At 30.4% G+C, this 17,850-nt stretch overlaps 2 non-coding genes across 2 annotated transcripts; one reads left to right on the top strand and one right to left on the bottom strand.

Annotated features, from left to right (window-relative positions):
- Positions 1 to 4,924: 4,924 nt before the first annotated feature.
- On the bottom strand, positions 4,925 to 7,520 carry LOC105328851 (uncharacterized). Its single transcript, XR_010712708.1, has 6 exons — positions 7,389 to 7,520; positions 6,840 to 6,959; positions 6,452 to 6,565; positions 5,765 to 5,875; positions 5,497 to 5,587; positions 4,925 to 5,357 (listed from the first exon to the last, which is right to left on the bottom strand). It is a non-coding gene; the product is annotated as an uncharacterized protein (transcript).
- Positions 7,521 to 13,324: 5,804 nt separating this feature from the next.
- LOC105328852 (uncharacterized) lies at positions 13,325 to 17,544 on the top strand. The gene is made up of 4 exons (XR_010712549.1): positions 13,325 to 13,441; positions 16,231 to 16,341; positions 17,156 to 17,246; positions 17,371 to 17,544. It is a non-coding gene; the product is annotated as an uncharacterized protein (transcript).
- The last annotated feature ends 306 nt before the right edge of the window (positions 17,545 to 17,850 follow it).

The raw sequence follows: 17,850 nt of genomic DNA, 5'->3' as shown, positions 1-17,850 counted from the left end.
ACAAAACTCCCTGTCTGTCTGTCTCTCTCATATATATATACTTGTTACTACCCATAACCCTAGGAACCCGAATATAGCTCCAGTGGTCAATCATCTCAACGGAGTTCTCAAAACAGATGAAGATATGGCTCGCGTTTTAACCAAACTCAAGTTTATTAACAGTAAAAGGCAACCAAAGAACCTTAAGAGAATACTCTGTCCATCTACAATTAATACGTCAATAAAAACGGTATCTAAATGTGGAGACATACGATGCGGCACGTGTCCGTTTTTAAAACAAGGCAGCTCGGTTGACTTCAGAGGAAAACAATTCCACGTAAATTCGGACATGTCATGTCATTCCAAAAATTTAATATATACCATTATATGTGATGGTTGCAACAAATTTTATATTGGCGAAACTGGGACAACATTAAGAACAAGAATCCGGGTGCATAAACAGCAAATTAAAGACCCAGAGTACCGGAAAATAAAACTCAGCGAGCACATCGATGTATGCGGAGGCGGGCAATTTAAAGTGTTTCCATTTTATAAACTTTTTACAGAGAGTGCAACGGAAAGAAGAGAAAAAGAAAAACTTTTTATTCAAACTTTAAAACCTTGCCTCAACAGACTGCTATAAATTAACTTTTTTATGTATTGTGTATATATTTCATTGAATTACCCTATAGATTACGCGAAAATATCCCTCTACTACGTTAACTTTAACTATGACGTCATTGTATTGTAGACGTCACCAAGTAACGTAATTGTTATTTTAAAAACGTCTGAAGATTGAATGAAAGCGCTAACGTTTTACTCTGTGTTGTCTTTCGTTTTTCAAATTTTCTATCTATATGTATATATATATATATATATACGAGTTACGAGTAACGAGTAGGTCTTCCGTTCAATTTTTAAACGATACGATTAAAATATCAATGAAATTTCACAATTCCCCCCTTTCATATTATGTATACGATTGTCAATATCCTTTAAAATGCTTAACAAAGAGTTTTGCTTTTTCACATACAGCACATTAAAGATTTAAGATTTTAGTCCCCTAAAATCCCTAATTACGTCATCACAGGGTTTGGAAATGAGTTTTACAAACTGATATTGTTACGAGCAACAACTTTGTTTTTATAATGCATTAAAAAATCTTGATCGTTCTTAAGGTATGTGTAATAGACTTTACGAGTGTCTTGGCCTTTAATCTAAGGGGCTAGCATTTTTTTCCTGAGTTCATTCGAAAGGTCTCACGAATAATAACATTTTTTGTTCTTACACTTATCTAGAATTGTTGTTCATTTTTTAGATACAGATATTTTAGGGGCCAGCCCTCTAGATCCTTAATGGGCACAGAAATTGGTGTTGTGATTAATGGAATCGATTAGAATCATCAATACTGATATCTTCTTTTCTACAATGCTTAACAAATGTCTCCTTCTCTAGATAAATTGTGTCAAAGTTTTAGTACTTTGGCCCCTAAAAATCCCTAATTACGTAATAAATGGGCGTGGCAATGGTTTTTTCTGGTATATATTGTTAAGATCAACAACTTTGCTTCTATAATGCATTACAAAATCTTGATCGTTTTTAAGGTATCTGTAATAGAGTTTACGAGAGTCTTGGCCCCTAATTTTAAGGGGCTATCCCCTTTTTCTTGAGTTTATTTGAAAGGTCTCACAAATGCTAACATTTTTTGTTCTTACACCTATGTAAAATTGTTGATCAATTTTGAGATACAAATGATTGAATATTTCAGGGGCCAGCCCTCTAGATCTTTAATGGGTACAGACATTGGTGTTTTGATTAATGGAATCGATTAGAATCATCAATGCAAACATTTTCTCTTCTACAATGCTTAACAAAAAATGTCTCCTTCTTTAGATATATTGCGTCCAAGTTTAAGTATTTTGGCCCCTAAAAATCCCTAATTACGTAATAAATGGGCGTGGCAATGATTTCACCTAATAAATATTGTAACGATCAACAACTTTGCTTCTTTAATGCATTACATAATCTTTATCGTTTTAAAGTTATTTGTAATAGAGTTTACGAGTGTCTTGGCCCCTAATTTAAGGGGCCAGCACCTATTTCTTGATTTTGTTGGAAAGAACTTTTGATTCTCTACCACTTTTATTATATATGTCTTTACAAAATATCAACTAATAAAAAGATAGATATCAAAACGTATGAAAATTTTGATTCGAAATTCGTACCAAATTTTCGAGCCTTGGCGAGCTCAAAGAAATGGCGCCACTGGCACCAAAAAACTACAATCTGCACGCCTTCGAACTATGGTCTACCTATCCTCAAAATTTCATATTCATATCTCTAATAGTCTCTGAGTTTATTTCTGAACAAAATTGGTCGTCAAAACTTACTAATTCGGCAGTTAATCGGAACCGGAAGTGACGATTTCAAAATTTAAAAAAACCTTCTAGAATTATGACCTTTGGCAATCATCTGTAAAAAAATGGTCGAAATGGGCCGAAAATTTAATTGATACCATGAAATATCGATACAATTTCAAAATTAACACCCCCCCCCCCAATTTTTTTTAAAGATAATGAAAAATATTCCCTAATTACGTCAAACATGGGCCTGAAGATGACTTCTTCAAACAGATATTGTAGCGATCAACAACTTTGATTCTATAATGCATTACAAAATATTTATCGTTTTGAAGTTATTCGTAATAAACTTTATGAGTTTCTTGGTCCCTAAATAAAGAGACCAGCCCCTTTTTCTTGATTTTGTTAAACAGAACTTTTAATTTTCTACTTTTTTTGTTCTATATGTCTTAACAAAATATCAACCGATAAAAAGATACTAATCAATACGTATGAAAATTTTGATTGAAAATTCGGACCCCATTTTCGAGCGTAAGCGAGCTCCCAGGAAAAGCGCCACAGGTAAAAAACAACTATATAGTGCATAACTTCAAGCCATGGCCTACCTGTCTTGAAAATTTGAAAGTCATATCTCTAATAGTTTCTGAGATCAGCTCTGCACAAAATTGGTCGTAAAAAATTACGAAATCTACCGTATATCCGGACCGGAAGTGACGACGACAAAAAAGTCAAAGACATATAAAATTTCGATAATCCGTCCCATCATCTATGGGAAAATTGCCGAGATCGGTTGAGTAGTTTTTGAGAAATCGCGTGCACAAAATATGGAAAAAAATAATTAGATAGGTCTTCCGTTCGATTGTTTTTTTATCTTAAATGATACCATGAAATATCGATACAATTTCAAAATTAGCACCCCCCCCCCCCCCAAAAAAAAATTTTTTTTTTAAGATAATGATTAAAATCCCTAATTACGTCAAACATGGGCCTGACGATGACTTTTTTCAAACCGATAATGTAGTGTTCAACAACTTTGATTCTATAATGCATAACAAAATATTTATCGTTCTCAAGTTATTCGTAATAGACTTTACGAGTCTCTTGGTCCCTAATTAAAGGGGCCAGCCCCTTTTTCTTGATCTATTTGGAAAGAACTTTTGATTTTCCACCACTTTTGTTATATATTATTTAACAAAATATCAACTGATAGAAAGATACAGATCAAAACGTATGAACATTTTGAATGAAAATTCGGACCCAATTTTCGTGCCTTGACGAGCTCCAAAAAATGGCGCCACTGGTGTAAAACAACATAATAGTGCACAACTTCAAACTATAGACTACCTATCCTGAAATTTTCGTATACATTTCTCTAATAGTTTCCGAGATCAGCTCTGCACAAAATAGGTCGCAAAAAAATAGAAAATCCGCCGTAACTCGGTACCAGAAGTGATGATTTCAAAATTTCAAAAAACGTCTAGAATTATGACCTCTGGCAATCATCTGTTAAAAATGGTCAAAATCGGCGGAATAGTTTCTGAGAAATCGCATGCACAAAATTTGTGGAAAAAAATAATAAGAAGAAACAGTACGAAAACAATAAGGTCTTCCGTTGGAAACGGAAGACCTTAATAACTTGACTTATATACTATAATGATAAACCTGTTTACCAAGTTTTGTTTTAGTTTGTACAACTTCTGCAAAGAAAATGAACGGAAAATGCTAATAATTGAAATTTTTCTAAGTCCACAAGGCATAACTTTCGAAAATAGCTCGATCGTACCCAAAATTGAATTTGACCTAGATATTGTCATGTATACCTGAATACCAAATTTTAATATGAGCATCCTCTGCGAAGAAAATAAATGTGGAAAACTGCAAAAAGTTGGAATTTTCCTTAGTCCAAGAGGCATTACTCTGCCGTAAATTGCTTAATCGTACCGAAAATCAAACTTGACATAGATATTATCATAATAAACCTGAATACTTAATTTTTATTACAATATGTGAATCCTTTACAAAGAAAAAGATAAAAAAAATGTTTGATCTTACCCAACAATGAACTTGACCTAGATATTATTAGGACAAACCTTTATACCAAATTTCATCCCAATATGTTATTTCTCTGCGAAAAAAATGAACGAAAACTGTTGGTGGACCGACCGACCGACATTAGCAGAGCAATTTGCCTTATAATAATGCTTAAGGTGGTTTGGGACACCTGTCGATATTAACGAGAATAAAAGTATATTCTAATCAAAATATTTTCACCAGTTTATAATCCTTATAAATTACAATATTTGACCAAAAAATATGTTGTTTTCTTTTGGAAGGGTAAAATTATAATGTCTCAGCGGGATTCGAATTAATGAGTTACAGGTTCGTAGCTAACGCTCTAACCCATTGCTCTATACTGTTAGGTAACAATTTCAGGAAAAGAGACCATTTATAAAATTATACTTGATTTTATTTTTTCTTTCGATCGAAAGTACTTCACAATTTGGAGGTGTACCATGCCACCTATAAAAGTAGACAAAAAATTAAGGTTGAACTGAAGGGTAGTTTTCTGACAATACAATCTCTTTATTTTTTAATTATTTGTTAAAGATTGCAAAACAATTTCAAACTCAAAAAACATTGAATATGAGCTATGTTTGAATAACAGGTAAACAAAACGTCTAAGTCATGCATTACGATACTTTCGCCTTGATTGGTCGTGCTCATGCATTTATGCTATCATAATCGTGATTTATTTCAAAGAAAATACATTTGATTGTACATAAGAATGTAACTAATAAAATTCATTATAATTTAAGTCATCTTTAATAATGATTTGGGAACCACTATTAACTTTGATTTTTAAACTTTATGTTTCCTTGACCCAACTTCCCGTCTATAAACCAAAGGGAATTGTGATCATTGGTATGGACCGTTTCAACATTTCGCTGAAATCGAGATCTTGTTTGTCCAAGTTTTGTTTCCTCAAACGGAAAAGGGACAGTGGAATTTTTCTCACTTCTGAAACAAGAAAAATCATCTCATACGTCATATGATAATTAATATCACAAAACTAATGAGTTTAACTGTAATGTGAACATATCTCATACATATATTTTTCGTATGTGCACTGCAGAAAGAGCCAGAACAATGAACTTACTGTTTTTTCCTCCATATGACGAATAAGCCTACAGCAGTTGCAATGATTCCTAAAGCTCCCACGGCAATTGTTACAATGTATGAAGCAATTACTAAAAATGTAAACAAAAATGAAAATAAATTGCAATGAACAATTTTAGCATTTTTAGCAATTTGAAGCAATTACTCAAAATGTAAACAAAAATGAAAATAAAGTGCAATGAACAATTTTACATTTTTTTTAGAATGATTCTAGAAAAATATTTATACATTAAAAATCAAAGATTTACCCTTCTCACAATTATCACCAATGAACAAGATGTCACAGCTACATGAGTATCTTGCTATTTCATCGATGCATGTTCCATGGATACAAGGAGAACTGATACACTCATTTATATCTGAAAAAGGATATGCTAAATTTATACACGGTAAAGAAAAACTCATCAAGAATTGTCAAGATATGACTTCCTTGAGGACAAGGAATAAACTATTTTTATTTCAGAACTCTGGAAAAAAAATGTGTACCTTCAATACACAATATAACAGAAACATTCGTAAATAATAGTAAAATAATATAAGTTTGCATTAGCTTTCCGTTTGAGGTACGAGGATTGAAATTATTGGTCGCGATGTATGTAGATAAATTGAGTAACTTGATTACAAATCTGATTCTTTCAATAGCTTCTTTCTCATACGAATAATTAAGCCTGAATCAGTAGAATCAATTGAAAAAGGTAAATGACGCCTATCATTGCTAATATTAAGGAAAAGTATTTACAAAGTAATTATTTATCCGGACAAGAACATGAAACTTCTTCAACTACGAGAAGACATTTTGTTCATTGTAATCCGAACAGAAAATATATAAAACGTCAATTGAATTCAGAAAATGACTTTGTTTGATAGTGGATTTAAAAGACTGGAATTTTCTCTGATAATAATCAATAAAACATTTTATGTAACATGCCACTTACTGTTTTGACAATGGGTGCCATTAAATCCCGGCTGACAAGTGCAAGTGTACCCATTCAGTCGACGGTTACACGTAGCACCATTCTGACAGGGATTGCTGTTACAGTAATTTATCTCTACAATATAAGGCAAACAAAAAATTCTACAGCTTAATCCTTTTACCAATTAGGCTTTAAATATTACATTTAAATATTGAAATCATACGTTTCTATAAATTCTATACTAATTTCATTTCGATTTCAAGGAACAAAGTATATCTGGGTCTCTCTAGCAAGTTTTGTCTTCTTTACACGCACCTTATAACAATTAAAGAGAAAGAAGATTGAAAAAAGGGTTATAACTGAGATATACATAGATCTATAAAGAGGTTTACTTGGAATGGAAACTTACGGGTTCGGCAGTCGGTAGCTTGATCATAACCTGCATTACAATTGCAAGTGTATCCTTTAGCATTCGATGCCAAAGAACAAGTGCCTCCATTTTGGCACGGTTGCCCAAAACATGCGTTTGCTTTAAAATAACAATGAAAATGATATGAGAATTATTGATTCTCTAAAGATAATGGTAAAGCAGTTACCATAAACTGTACAATACATATCAACACTGTAGCTGTTGTTAATCTGAAGATACAAAATATATTATCTGAACATCTTTATTACTGGTGTATCAATGAGAGCATACTTTAAACATTATGTATGCGACTTTAGATTTGGTTTTAAGTTATGTGAATTAAATAGTTAAACATTGAAACATCAGACAAATGTTATCAAGACACACTGTGAAAGTATAATAATGTGTTTTAGTATTTTTTAAAAAAAAAAATTGAATAAAATGAAAAAAGAATAATGAATAATTATTCTACCAATCAACGTTCTAGTAAGGCTAGTACATGTAAGTAGTTTGACACTATATTTTAGGCTCACATATATGATGACATACTAGTGCAACCAGTCCTGTAATGGACAGGGCATGGGGTTGATAGGTAACATGTCTGTCCAGAGGAGCATGGGTTGTTCAGTCCACAGAAGAATTCTCTAGAATTTTCGTTGTGTTGCTATAATTGAAAGTAATATGTTTGGTCTTAAAGAAAAATGATCAAATACACAATGTTCAATGTTATAGTACTTACTTGAGAAACTCAACAAATCATCATCTCCTATATTATCTTATTATGTATACATATCAAACGGAATGTAACACCATTATCCCTTTTGTTCAAAATATAATATAAAGTGTAATTAGAATATGGTATAAACAGATAAATACACAAATCCACCCTCTCAACAACAAAAAACAATTATGAAATAAAAACTAAACATAAATCCAAAAACCTATAGAATATCTTATTTTCAAAAATCATTATTTGTGTATTTGCAACAACCTGCCTTTTCGTATTCAAATATAATTTGCAATGGTTAAAAATCTAAAATGGTACAATATGCGAATCATTGCACTTACCATGCAGCTACCTTTATTAGATTCACAGTAAGGCTCATCTGTATTACATCTGGGATCACTGCGTTTGTACCGATGCAAAAACTGTGTAGCAATACTATGAGTTATCTCCCCCGGTAACGTCAATTCAGCGTCTACATAATCATTATTTTAAACATATTCTTGTATAAAGTGCCAATTGAATTGAATTTGTTACTAAAAATCATTTTATATATTCAATTAAACATAATAACTTCAGAAAACTTACCACTGATCAAAATGTTCAATGAGATTAAAACCGTAATTAAAAAAGAAGACATCCCATAAACTATTTATGCTAAGCTGTTGGACGAAAGGAATGTTTATCACCCTATCCTTCCTAAAATGTTTGAGTTGAAAATAACACCGTGTTTTATTTATACTGAGAACAGAGAAAAAAGTAAAATCAGGAAGTTAACGTAACACACCAATGAAAGAAGACTTAGTAAGACATAACCATTAACAACAGCGCTAACAAATTTACTGATAAGCTTTAAATGGAATCCAATTTAACCTGTCAGTTTGGATTTTTTTATTTCAAAAATTTAAGTCCAGCAGATCAATGGGTGATGTTTAATCTTATTATTTTGTTGTACATTCATTAAAGAACGGTTTAAAGAGTGCCATATATCAAATTTGATAATATCTGTACCTTATGCTATAATAGCAGCTCTTTGGTCTAGTAACCTTTTGAATTTTTCCATTTTCGAAAGATAATATAATAAGTTAAATCACTTGAAATAACAACATTACTTCTTAAACAAAACTTAATTGTATCTCGTATGCAAAAGAAAATGAGTAGAAATTTGAGGCAAAGCTTGACGTAATATTAGCTGCAAGTATTCATTCAGTTTATAGGTACCTCAATATTGGTCGTCATGTCGTTAGACACAATAAACACGATTGGCAGCAGTCATTGAGGGACCTTGCAAACTATCTTATGCACCAGAACACATTAACTTTGTAATTAGGATTTGCGATTTGTATCGTATTTTTGTTATCAAACAAATAAAACCTACATAAACATCAGTCATTATTACAATATTAAATAAGAGCAGCAAAGTCAATTTATCATCAAATTTTATTTAAATGGGAAAAAACCCCATCCAAATAGACAGACTCTCAGTTGCAATTAAACTCTGTATATTCGTTTTAACTCACGATAACTTCATTTTCATAACAGAACCAGCATATGTATTGCGTGTATTTTTTTCGTAGGAGTGCTTCTTACCAAAAATTGAAATTTACTTTAAACTTTAAACTGAATAAACTTACCATATTGTCTAATCTTAAACTGCTTACATTTTGAAGTTTATTTTTTCTCGTTTTTCTCACTGATGAATTTAACGTGTTTGTGACTTACATGAAACTGTGTTTGATCACACGGTTTTCCACCACAATCATTGGGAAACCTTAGCTGTCTGTAAATAGGGAATTCTAGAATACTTCTACGAGAAAAAATTAAAGTATTAAAGTTTAAGAAGTAGTTTCATTCTTTGCAAATCTATATATCCTTGTCAATGCTGAAATTACTCACATATCACATATTAATACTTTACATCTCCAAAAGCATTGTATTTTTTCGTGAAGAATCTTTATATGAGTCAGTTTTGATGACATTAAAGCGTTGCATGAAAGAAGTTGAAGGTATTTTCTTAATAATCGATTGTTAACTAGCGCTTAGCCTTATTTTGGAGAATTGAGCTAGTACAAAAAAGGCAAATTTGATATCATTTAATAACAAGTACTGACACATGAATAGTGACTACTTTTGCTAAAACATTACTATTACACAAATTATTATCACAGTCTCAATCTTATGATACAGATTTGTTTTATTCCAAAATACCAAGCTGAAATTTTCACAATTAATCAGCTACATTACACGTAAAATAAAAATAATATAGATACAGAACAGAAAGAACTCTTCATAATGCGACTAAAGAAGGTAATGAAATACCTCCATTTGTATTTAAGGTAGTCCTATACTCGGCACTAAATGGGCTTAATCATTTAAAGCTTAGCTTTAAATGATAAATATACATTCTAGCAAAACATATACAAAAAATATATGCATGTTTACATGCTAGTTTGTTTGTTATCACCTCTCAGACGGGTGTACCTCCTTGCGAAAATTATTGACAATTATGAAATTTGCCAGACGTCCGTTTTTCCTAAATATAATTACCAATATTGGGAAAATTAGAACTGAACATACAAAATAGAGTATAAATACTCTAATAAATGTATTATTTAAGCCATATCTCATCAATGATTTTGCACAAATTGTTGTAAGTAAGTACGCTTTATGGACCTGATGTATCAAAATAGAATACAAAAAATGCAATGCTAGTTTGCGTTTGGTAATTATTTTACTATTTTATGGACTAAAACTTAAATTCATGGTGTTTATTCTATAGATTGACATCTTAGAAAAAAGATTTGGTAAAATAAATTATATGTTGACGGATTACTTTTCACTCTATAAGCTCTAAACCAAGTAGACCCTGACGAAAAAATCCGTAAAAATCACATTTTGCTACAGTTTTCTGCCTAGATCTGTCAACAATGTTAGATATCATTTAAACATTAATTAATTGACGATTGATTAAATTCGAAATAGCTTCTGTCTCTAAATTTAGAGAGGGGGGGGGGGGGCATCAAGACAAAGAAGATATAAGCATACCTGAGATCCTGGTTAATCAGAAACTTCGTTTTTCATTTTACTTTAACAGAATCGAGTTTCTCAACATTAATCATTTCTATTTCTCATAGAATACATATATTACCGTTCTAATTGCTTATTATTGCCATTGTTTACAACAGCGATGTAGAGCAAAATCAATACCGGGTATCTAAAACGCTTTGTAAAAGTCGAACCAATATTGTAAAATCCGTATTATGACGTAGTGCGATACTCGGACTACTTTAAGGTTTCTGATAAGGTTTCTATTTCTTTAAGAAATTAAAGCGACCAATAAACTTTCAAGCAGGAAATACTCTTCCTTTCTTGTCTGATCTAGACCCATTTTTTTTTTACCAGTGTTGAATATTGGTTCTGTTTACTTGTTGCAAGTAGATTGACACAGGGTCAGTCTTATCAGAGATTCCGTTTACACAGTCAAACAATCACTTCAACTCTAAGTACATCGATAATGAATGCTGTAATAAGTCAAGAAAGGTGGTCTTTGTTATGGGATTTTTCCATGAATATAAAGATTAAATATTACTTTGAGTAACGATACAAGCTGCTGAATATGATAACAAAACTTTCCCATTCCAGTTATATAGTTACGTGTATAATTAGAATATCCTTCAATAAATTCATTCCTTATACAATCAAATAAATCAAAAGATTTTACCATACTTTCAGTCGTATATTTGAAAATACAATGGATTACAGTTTGATGATTCATTTCATTTAAAAAGTATATTCAATTAATTTTCATGATTTCTGTCGTTTCATAAATTGTTTGATAAACATTTAGCTTTATAATGAGAAGTCATAGCCTTTTAATATACATTACATAAGAGATAAGGGGGGGGGGGTAACAATATGTAAATAGAAATAATAAGTAAATATTTAAAAAATATGAAATATAATATCTTCTTTAATATAAATGTTGGAAGAAAAAAAATAGATTTTTTTAAAGTGCACGTATTCAGTGGTCCTCGAAGCATGAGCCATTCTGCTGTAGTCATAAATGAAAAACAAACGCAATAAGAACATGTTAAAACGGTTTAAACGCTTCCCTGTTAGCATATGTTAGATATTTTTATATATAAATATTTTTTATTCTCCTAACTCGAGTAGACAAGAATAAATTTGCTTTAAATCTTAGATTGTGTGTGCATTGGACGCTATTTAACAACTGTTTCAATCAAATTGCCTGATAGACTGCTATTGAGCAATCGATGTTTTTGATCTTGTGATAAGATTAATTTATCGGTGTTTCGATGAGTGAGACAAAATGTTTACACAGCGTATCTCTGCCAAAACTGTTTATTATTGAAGAATTAATACCCTCTATCTTATTACAATTTCAATTTGATTAAACTTATGATTTCAATTATAATTTAGGTTTCTTCACCAATGCAGCGCTACGGAGAAGCAAATATATCAACATTGACAAATTAAATTATGGACACATAAACAATATCATGCTACTGTTCTGCTAATTCAATACCGGTGGTGCATATTGATATCAAATGTAAATTAAATAAATTTTTGTAATTATTATTTGGAGCATTCAAATTGAAGAGAGTCATCGATCCCCATGCGGCTGACCCTCTACCATTCAGGCAATTGAAATTTAACTAAACGGACTGGAAAGTTAACAAAATGCTAATCAGTAGCCTTCTTGATGCTTTTGAGTCACATTTCAGTTGACTAAATAGCAGAACTTAATTTTTTGTTATCTAGATCTATACTGTGCCAATTTTGGAATGCCCACGTCTTATCAACCGAAAAAACTGAAATTTCCAAATGCAAATTAATTCCTCAAGCAGCACTTACAGATGTCCTCACTACATTTTGTTACATAAATGCATTTATGCTGGATTTGTCACATTGTGCACAGACGTTTGTGGCTACGTGTTTAAAAAAAGTTTGATGGTGAATAATTTCATTATTTAAATTGAAATTTAAAAGTTTAATTTTAGAGTCTCTATATGATTTACCAGTGTAAAGTAATATAAAATTTGCTTCTTTTTGTGGATTCTATGACGTTTTTGTCTTATTCGTTTAGATTTTTAGCACCTAAACGATTTTGCGACCAATGTTAGACGCAGTTTGTGGATTAATTATTAATAATTATTAATAAAGCCTTTGGAAAGCTGTTTTAATAAGCACATTGTTATATTTTACGAAGTGTTAAAAAACCCTGAATGCTATCAAATTAGTTTTTTTTTATTTGAGTCTATTTATTAATGTTCTAAAATATACTTTTTTCATTTCTTTGTAAAACTATTTACAAAATTGTTGTCATCAATAACCATATATTTAATTATGAATTTCAATTCAAATCATAATTCATTTTCAAGGTTATACGTACATGAAAGCAGAAAACATATATACAGTGTAATAACACAGAATGTATCGTATACGAAAAAATAATACACACAAGCGAGTATAGAATTTTTTTTACATCCATAGGTTTATATAGTAAAATAAGTTGAACCTCTGGCTTACCCAGTGGACATAACATCTACATCATTATACAGTCAATTAGTTTTTAATAGAGTGAAATTAAGTAAATTAAACCAAAAACAAATTGACAGAGCGTAACTTATGATTGGTCCCAAGTGAACAGTGCTTGACGTCCTTTTTTAATCTCATCATCTCTGCGTTTATGTGTATGAACAAAGGGGGTACCAATCCTCTATGATACAAAGTAATGTTCACACTCAAAACAGATAGCCCAAAGAGATCGCATATCTTTATCTTTATACTTCTCTTCGGTGCGCAATGTTTGCTATCATCCTCACAACTATCCTATTTATTCCAGAAGTGTTTGCAGGTATAGTTTTTTTTCTCAATATAGTATTTACAAACACTCAGTTTATGTTCTAATTAATATAAATCCATATGTTAATAGATAGGTTTAACGTCTTTTGATAATTTTTAAAATTCCTTCTAGAGTCCGGTGTGCGAGGAGAAATAACCCAACAAGTGCCTGTCCAGTCCGTACATCGATACAAACGCAGTAACCCTAGATGTAATTACGATAAAACTTACTTGGAAAAAATAAAGTTAGCTTTTTTCGTTAAATTCTGCATGTGTACATTAAGAATAATTTTAATATGTTTATCGATAATAAGTTATATTTAGATTGATCAGCAAATTTTTATGCTAGTAGTGTTTTGTTTAAAATATTAAGCATAATTCCAAATACCTTTAAAAATACATCACTATCACATACTGTTTATGCGTATTTTCTAAAAAATAAGTTCAATAAATTAATGAATGATTGTGTTGTAATGATTTAATTACGTGATAACAAGGCATTGACCGTCTTGACTGGTAATATATTTTTCAACTAAGCAAAACATACTTGTATATAAAAGTAAAAAAAAAATCTTAATTATTTAACAATTTCCGGCAGTGCTACTAAGATTCATCTTCTTGGATAAAGATCTAATTTGTACCTTTGACTTTTATAACAGTACTTTGTGTGATTTGAGAGCAAAGTGAAGTATTTACTAATCGCTTGACAGGGTAGAATTATGAAGATAGGGGGTTCTTTGTCCACATTTATTTATTCAAGATGATTTTAGAGTAATGTTATTGACCTATATAGATAATGTCTAAAAAATGCCCTAAATTCTTAAAGTTACAAATTTTAAGCTATGAGATTCGTTTCATCATGCATGTAGTTGACATTTATTTGACAATAACATGTAAGAACCACCCTCGTAATAAATTTTGTTCTAGAAATTACGGTAGAAACAATAAAATGGACTTAAACACGATTTGATATAAACAAATTATTCTTTATGTATAAGTAAGCTTACTTGTGCATTTTGACCGATTTACTTAAATGTCAATGTTAGATGTCAAGTTACAAATGACATATAGAAATAATAGTTCACTGTTATGTAAACAAAGCTCAGATCTTATCTTTGTTTACAAAAACGGAAAGTAAAAAAATACCATTTCTTTTAAGAAAATGATTCGTAGTAAACAATATAGAGTAAAATTTTGTTTATAAATGCTATTATTAAAAACAAAAAAATCTTAATTTGATTAAACTGACAGCAATAAACCAATACAAACAATAACAAGACTGAAAAAATGAAATTCAAAAAGTTTAACATATATCGTGTCTAGGTCCCTTAAAAACTTGCAGAAACACTTAGTTATTTTCATTCAGATAAAGGAGTTAGAACATAGCAGGGACCTTTATTTTCTATGATTAGTAGTAAATAAATTTTTATAAAAATGGTTTTCTCTAAAATTCATTTTTATCAGTCATTTTCAAGTAAAAAAACTGGCTAAAATTCTTTATCGTGAAGGATAATGAATATTAAGCTTGCATGCGATACATTTCCCAAAGTGTGGGTGACCATTAAAACAATACTTCATATTTCCGGAAAAGAAGAAAGAACTTTCATGATGTGATAATTTGAAACAGATATGCACAATTTCATAATTTAAGAAAGGAGTCTTTTTATTATCAAACATACTTTTTATAATAAGAAATGCATGAAATTTTGACACAGTCAAACGGATCATATTACTTAATGATTCTATCAGTTTAATTAAATTTGACCTTTTTGTTTTCGGATAAAGGTCAGGTCAAGGTCACTACCTTTTTCCTCAACGTAAAGAGTGATAAAAATAAGTGTAGCTCTTTATAGTTCTGTAGTCATTTGTTTAAGATTTGAAGATTCAAATCTTCAATGAAATCATAAACCATGAGAGTGTCTATCAGCTTATACTACTAAATTGGAATAAATATTTATACTAAAATTGATATTGCTTAGCCCACATTTCCTCTAATTTTCTTAAATTTTGAAGAAATTTTGATTATTTTTTTATGCTTCCAATAATAAAATATTTCTAATTTTTATGTATTATGAAGACTTTATATAAAGATATAAATTGACAGAAAAGCTAATATATTGACAATTTCATAAGAGAGAAAAACTGATTTTAGTGATTTTTTCACAAAAATCAATGTATAAATTGGGCGCTTTAAAAAGCTTATAAAAATATTATTTGATAGGCAAATCATATTTTAGAAACATATTCTGAAACCCAAGTATCATATTATTAGTTCACATTAAAAAAAATCCAACATTATTGTTATTGTTTTTAAAATGCTAAAACAGACTCATTATATATATATAATCTGCAGCAATTCTGAATTGCGCAACATGTGATATTTTCCTACGCCAAAAATATAGTCCTTGTTCCATTCTAAAAATTGATTACATTTTTCTATGCCAAGTTGTATGATAGTAAAAAAGAAAGAAAAATATACTATTTTAATTTCCGTTCATCTTGATTTAATGAACAATTAATCAAATTTACGTTTGACAAGTCGAAAACCAGAAAAGACTCCTTCCTTAATAAGGCATCTGTATGTGTATAATAAAATTGACAACTAATAATGATTAAAATAAGATAAGTAATTAATATCTGTTATTGAAATTTGGTATGTTATAATTTTCTTGATAACAGCCTTAAAGATATTCAGAATATGAACTTATTTAAGATGTCTTTGTACCAGCTACAATATTTCATATATTCATAACAGATACCATTGTTACCAAACAAACCATTTTTTTTTTAAATTTATGACAGATATCATTGACTGTGACAGTTCGCCGTGTATACATGGGACATGCATTTATGGAACATTTAGCTATCACTGTGATTGCAATGTGTTTTTTGGCGGAATTAACTGCGACGAAGGTAATACTTTAATGGGCGAATGTAAAATGTATATTAACTTATTAAGCAAGATAAAAATGTATGCACCGCGATCATTAATCATTTTTCTAATAACAATAGCTTTAAAGAGCAAATGGATTTTAGACTTTGAACAAAACTAAATCCTGGACGATTTTAAGCTGAAAAGTATTCAGCCACACAATAAAATATACCAATAACGTGGTTGCTTGAATTTTTACAATTTTTATATAGTATTTCATAATTCTTATATACGAGTAGATAGTCATTAAATTGTTTATCAGATGTACCTGGAAAAGTTTATACATGATTTTTTTTAAACCAAATGTTTTTTATTGAATGAAATTCCAAATCAATTATAAAATTTAATATCCCTATATCGTTGTAAAAAAGCTACGTGTATACATACCTTAAATGACAATGATATAAAACATAACGATACAGGTAAAGAATAAAGTAAAATCAATATTTTAAATGAAAGAACACCTGCAATATTGAGTAGTATTCAGAAAGTTGATTTTGGTATCAACGTGTTTCTCTGTTTTATCACCTATCCATCATAATGTTATTGTAGTGAGTGGACATAGCTGGCTTTACCTTTGTACTCCTAAGGAAACGATAGGATACTTTGGAAAACGTAACAAAAGAGTTCTTTGAAAATACTGATAATAATAGTATTCGTTTTAATAACATTGTTAAATGAGGAATACTCCCTTTATTTGGTCCTGTGGTATCTTGTACTTTGTTTTAAACATTCAGGTCATTATTTAGGGACTTAAGGGCTTATTATTGATTCTTCTCAGTTGTTTCATTGCAGTTAAAGCTGGTGTCATTGTCTCCCTGGTAGCCGAATTAGTTGGCTGTGCTGTACTATGCTTTTTATTAATTGGTATTTGGAGGAAAAAATTGTAAGTAATGATTCATGTTTTTTTAATTGGAAGGATTATATAATATACAATTGCATAAAAATGATTATAATTCATTTTGTGAGATTCAATAACTTCCAGTACGATGACATTTTAATAATTTTAGTTACAGAAAAACAAAGAGAAATACTGTTACCCCTTTGCCTGACTATGGGACGAATAGATCATTTATTCTAGAACATGACCAAGGCGGTTCAAATGCTTAAGCTCCGTGCGAGTGCATCTAAGAACAGATATATTGCCAACATCTTTTAAATTAAATCTGAGAATAAAAAATTGATTGCCTTTTGAGGAGTTTGTTTTTTATTATCTCATCGGCTGCTTTTAACAATTTCCATTGATTATTCAGTAAAAATTTCTTTGAACCATGAGCCAACCTTACACTACCAAAGTTCACAAGTTTCAAACACAAATATTTTAAGCTTTATTCCTCAAACTCCCCTATCCAGCATTCTAATACAGACTGGCATACATGTACACTGTACTTGCATTGTGATAAATATCGTTAGCGTGAACCTTGTACATATTATATATATTTAAGCTAAAATAGTTCAGTCAAAAGTTTCACTTGTATGCAGTCAGCTGG

The sequence above is a fragment of the Magallana gigas genome, chromosome 4, assembly GCF_963853765.1.
Source record: "Magallana gigas chromosome 4, xbMagGiga1.1, whole genome shotgun sequence".
Taxonomy (NCBI): domain Eukaryota; kingdom Metazoa; phylum Mollusca; class Bivalvia; order Ostreida; family Ostreidae; genus Magallana; species Magallana gigas.
This window is presented reverse-complemented; position numbering and strand designations above follow the sequence as displayed.